The following is a 6,001-nucleotide window of genomic DNA, read 5'->3' as shown; positions in this document are numbered from 1 at the left end:
AACGCTGCGCGAAAGCGTGCGTACTCGATCTGTACTCAGCCTCGTTAACATGCATTTTATTGAAGTTGATATTAAGTTTAAAGTCATAATAGTATATGTTAGATACAGTGAAGCAGTAAAATAGCTTTTAATAAACAATAGGAAAGCGTTTATTGTACATAACAACTGCTGATTAATGTTTTCATTATGACTACGCCAATATATAGATGTTACATATGTAGAACTCTATGAGCAAGCAAAATAATGAGCCACATACAGATAAATGAATAAAGCGTCACAGACATACATTTACCAAAAAATCAGAATTATACATATTGAAAATGTTAAGAGAAAATTGAAATACTTTTTTCCCTCTATTTTTTTAAGCATATGGTTTTAGTTAATTTTCTAGATGGTAACTAAATATGATTACTCAGTACGACTAAAGTCATAGTATAGCAAACTACTATCATTATTTGCGAATTCACTTCAATTCATTGCGTGGACCCTGAGGTCCACGCAGAAAATATATAAGCAAGGTTAAACCGGATGCTATGGGGATAATTCAGCCTGCTCATGAGCTAGCCTGGCTCCTGTGCGTAATGGGTAGCTCAGGGAACCAGGCTAGCACACGTTTATCTGAATCGGGATCGGAATTCCGTGCCATATGCACACGTAAGTTCAAAGGCGCTGTAATTGTAAAGTTGTCGGTAAACAGTACAGAAACATAGATTTTCTTTTAAAAATTGATATGTGATATGAACTATCAGTATTATGAAATAAGTTAATGTTATGCCGAAACTACAACATGCATCAAATAGCATAATTTGCAATGTTTTGTTGTTTTCCGAATACACAAGTAACTTAACTTTACTTTTATAGTAGGCGAGGCTAGAGAACTTCCCGATTAAATATTTTAGGCATTTAAGTATGATTGAATAATTATGTTACTGTATAAAAGTTTAAATCTCAAGAAAAATGCATCATATGAATATGAAATTTTTAATATACACAAAGCTGTCACTGCATAGTAGTGCGAATCGTAATGTGTGCGACAAATAGTAGAATTCACCGAATGCCTGATACTGTACATGCAAACTTCATTCATAGATAGATCATAATTATTTTAGAAGTATGAATCCTTTAAATTCTTAGATAAAAATTCAGGGCTATACATACATGTATACGTATTACAACGTACAAATTAAGTGATTAAAAGCAGAGGGCTAGAGTCGGTGGAATCTCTGATAAACTTAAGCCTTTCACTTTTTCGTTGGAAACACATACAAATGGTCCACGTATTGTAGTCCTTTTTGGGAGTTGATTTTAATCAACTCTCCTATGCAGTCACTCAGACAAACCGAAAGTGAAACAGTGTTTGGACCTCAGCACAAATCATTGCTGCTGACAAGACTTAGTTCTTGAAAATAATTGATAAATTCGATGTAATGTATGCTAAAGCATTGTTTTTCAAGGATACTTATTTATAGATACCTTGAAAGTAGTCATATTTTAAATGGTACGAACTATCTTAATATTTTTTGTAGTCGTATGTATTTCTGCGCCAGAGTTCAATATGGTCTCGTTCAACTCTACGCTCGGCTGTCTCCGTAAATCCTTGTCGGAGATTTACGGTGTCAGCCGAGCGTTTGGTTGAACGAGACTAGAGTTCAATATTGCTTGGATCAATACAATTTTTGAGAAGTATTTCTATTACTGATACATAGTTTGATTGAATTGATTTTATCTTTAAATATTATTTAACATGATTCATATGTGGGTTTCTCGACATTCTTGTCGAAAAAGTCCAAAAAATTCATATTATAAAAATGTGCGTAATTCAAATTACAAACTACATGTACTTGTCATGCAGAATAACATATCATTGATTTTAAAATAAATAAACATCAACAAAATCAACTCCCGTCAGTTCTTCAGTACTTTGTTTAAGGGACAGCAACTCGTATTTCTTCTAATTTAATTTTGTTAATATCGTGCCATGGATCTGAATGTGATTTTATATGATTTAGATCCTTCCTAATACGTCTGTCTTCACCTTGTCTGCTCCTATCATAGTTTTCAAGCTTCAAGCCGTATACACGCATAATTCGTTTTCTGGATTCCTCTGACATGTTCATGACAGCGAGTAAGGCTTCCCAGACCTCTTTAGTAAACGATTCTATCTGGCAGCGGTTACCTCCCAGGCTCATTAGATCCCTCAATCCATTGTAATTTTTTTTGTGCTCCTCTTTTATTATGGATCGTATGTGGTTTTCAGCCTTTCCAGCATCTGCTCTCAATTTACATGACTTCCGTATAATATTGTTTAGATGCGTGACATGTAAAGTTAATTGAATATCCAGATTTGTCTCTAAGAAATATTTTAATAACCGAGCACAGGAAGCACAGGGAGAATTGTTTATATAAATAGTCAACTTCATTGGTCCTTTGTACTTTTCTTCCAGATAAGTTATCAATTTGGCCTCTGCGTGTTCAAATGAGCCATTATTTGCAATTATGATTGGTTTATGAACACCGTCGATCGTACAAACTAAGTATGTGGTTGATGCAAGACCTTCCGATGGCATATATCCGCGTTTGTGGTTCAAAACTGTTTTCCACATATCTTTTATGAAGTCTTTGTCATAACCTGATAACAGGAGAAAACAACAACTGAAATTAATTATTTTTAAAGGGGCATGGTCACGATTTTGGTAAAAAAAAATTATTTTTCCGGTTTTAATTTTTACAATGCTTCAGAAAGGCATTTTTAATAGGCAAAAAAAATTTGAGTGTCATTTGTTGAGTTATAAGCGAGTTACAGAGCTTGAAATTCTTCGCTATGTAAACAAAGCGTTTGTTTACATTTTTAACGTTGAAGTAAAAATTCCAGTTTTAAACCTAAAACGAATGTGTTATACGTTAGGAACTGCTTATCTATGCTTAAAATAAATAAAAAGATACACAAATAAGCTGGGAAAAGGTTTTTAATTGGTATATTGAACCTATGTAAACAAAAACAGGGCACGAGCCTTGTTTACATGACAGAGAATTGTGAGCCCCGTATCTTGCATGTGACTCTACGAATGACTCTCAAATTTTATTTGATCATTTCTAAAGCATTGTAAATAATTAAAAAATTAAAATAGAATTTGACCAAAATCGTGACCATGCCCCTTTAAAGGATAGTTGGGATTTGTATTACTCCGATCCTCTTAGATTATCGTATACAGTATTCTATGGAGGGTAATCGTGTTCAAAAGTCCAGACCTGTAAACTTGCAAGTCCGAATATGCGGTCGTGTTGGTGAGTAAGCCTGAGTATGATTGTGTGTAATTTTGATTGTATAACCCATAAACTCAGGCATAAACACCTTAGAGTTGACCCTGTTGGCCTTCAATCTAATTTTTTCTACAGATGCACAATTGCAACTCTAAAATGCTGTTCGTTATTTACATGTAACCTGCCACCATAATAAACACATAATCCATCTGTGGTCTCTGCATTTGTATTTCTGTTTTCTGAAATAGCACGGCTGACATGTTACAAATAAACTAATGTAAAGTCTACAAGTTTGTCGAATTTTGACATGACCATATATGGAAACAGTAACGTCACCGATAAAAAAGGCTAGCTGCAGGTAAAGGCATGCCGTAATCGCCGGAATGGGGACGTAATAAATAAAAAAAAATATTAGGTATGCTTTTAATCATTTTATCTCTGGACAACAACATTAACATTTTAAGGAAGTATTATTTTTCGGAAAAATAAATCACGAGCTTGGTGTACATTTTATCAAGAGAATGTATAAAAGGTGCGAGTAAAGAATTCGATCGGCTGAAAAAAACCATATAATGACTTTGGTATTATATATAAGAAAATATCTTTAAAAGCATCCTTATCGCTACCACAAAGTTGGGACATGAACACCCCGCGCGAAAAATTATACGGGGTCGGCCAGCCGGACAATTAAATAACTGAGTTGCAAAGTTATCAATAAGTAAAACAAACTATTTAAAGACATTGGTTATGAGATGTTGATTTTGATTAATATGAGACATAGGAAGCGACATCCCTCTTTAAAAAGAGATAAATAAAAATTCCCAAGATAAGGTGAACTGTCGTGAAATTAAAATGTGTAAATATTATTTCAAAAATGTTTCATTTTGCATTGTCGGTAATATATAGGGGAAAACCTCATCATGCAAGTGCAATTGTTTTTTTATTTCAAGCAATTATTACGGGATATGAGTATATGACGTCTTTAATGTCCGCTTCGGGTCGGTTGACAATGGTTGTCTCGGGGTGTCAATTTCAACAGTTACCCTCCCAAACAGACACTATTTATATAATATATAATTATGTGAATATAAATGAGAAGACCACATTCCACTAACCCTCCATTACTTCAAAAAGTACGTTTTCTTTACCTGTACTAGATATAATCCAAAAAATATCAAGTTGCTGATTTGAATTGCTTACTTTTACTTTGGTTTCAAAGAAGTGAAACGGAATAAGTTATTGTCTAATCGCTACTTTCGCTCTGGGTGATTGATAACTCTTACTCAGAAATTTCGATTGATAACTCGTATACAAAGTTGATTATGACATTGATTTAATGAAATAGAAATTTGTAATAGTATTTATGGTTAGGAAAGGTACATGCATTTTTTTATTTTTTATTTTACAGAAGTGTGCAATCTATGATAAATATTTTTAGTTTTGAACGAATTTTGTCATAATTAAGCCCCCCCTTTACAATGGTGTAATTTTATCTAAGTTTTTACATAAAAATTTGACCAATTAATATGACATTGCATTTGTTTTAATCTTTTACAATGAGGCATATTTGTGCAAAAGTTGAGGAAATTCTATTGGAAGGGTTTTTTTTTTAACTATAAAATTGAAATGGAGTGCGCACACACACACACACACACACACACATACGTGTATCAACCCCTTTTTGGGGACCTTGTCAAAATATCTCAAATTGGGGACCAAGAGATTTCACAGCATAGTTGACATTGTTCAACTCATTTTATTCTGTTTGTATCCTGATTTGAGTAGATAAAGTGAATCGTTGTGTTTAAACGAAATATCAATGGATTTTGAAAACGGGGACCCGGAAGTGCCAATCTGAGGACTTGAGTGTAAAGTATGGGGACCCTGCTCCTTATAATCAAACAAAACTGAGGACCTTATCTAGATTAGACTAAATTCTTAAAAAAAAAAATGGAAACGTTCATTGCAGAAAAAACTTACACTACCAACGTTAGCGTTTTATGTATTTTTTCTGCAATGGCGCCATCTTAATATCCCACATGGATCCCCATTTTCTGAGGATTCATACAATGATATATGATTAATTGATAATTGATCATTTCAACATTCAACAAATGAGATTTAAAACGTTTGAAAAATGTTATGTGATTAAAATCTTAAATCGCGAGGAATACTTGTACCGATAACATAAAAACCTGAAATCCTAATCCTCACATAACTACGTGAATAGTTTGGGAACTTAGGCATGATAAATTTATTTATTTATTTTTTAAATATATTTAACTGAGAGCCAATAACACACACAGTACACCTTTTGATATTGACATATGAATCCAATTTAAATTAAACTGAGGACAAAACACACACGGTACAACTTTGGGGAATTACGCATGAATAAAGAATACACTAAACTGAGGACCTAATACACACGGTACAACTTTGGGGACTTACACATGAATAAGGTATACACTAAACTGAGGACCTAATACACACGGTACAACTTTGGGGACTTACACATGAATAAAGTATACACTAAACTGAGGACCTAATACACACGGTACAACTTTGGGGACTTACACATGAATAAAGTATACACTAAACTGAGGACCTATTACACACGGTACAACTCTGGGGACTTACACATAAATAAAGTATACACACTAGACTGAGGACCTTATACACACGGTACAACTTTGGGGACTTACGCATGAATACAGTATACACACTAGACTGAGGACCT

The sequence above is a fragment of the Magallana gigas genome, chromosome 1, assembly GCF_963853765.1.
Source record: "Magallana gigas chromosome 1, xbMagGiga1.1, whole genome shotgun sequence".
Classification (NCBI taxonomy): domain Eukaryota; kingdom Metazoa; phylum Mollusca; class Bivalvia; order Ostreida; family Ostreidae; genus Magallana; species Magallana gigas.
The sequence above is the reverse complement of the archived record's forward strand: the minus strand, read 5'-3'. Positions refer to the sequence as shown.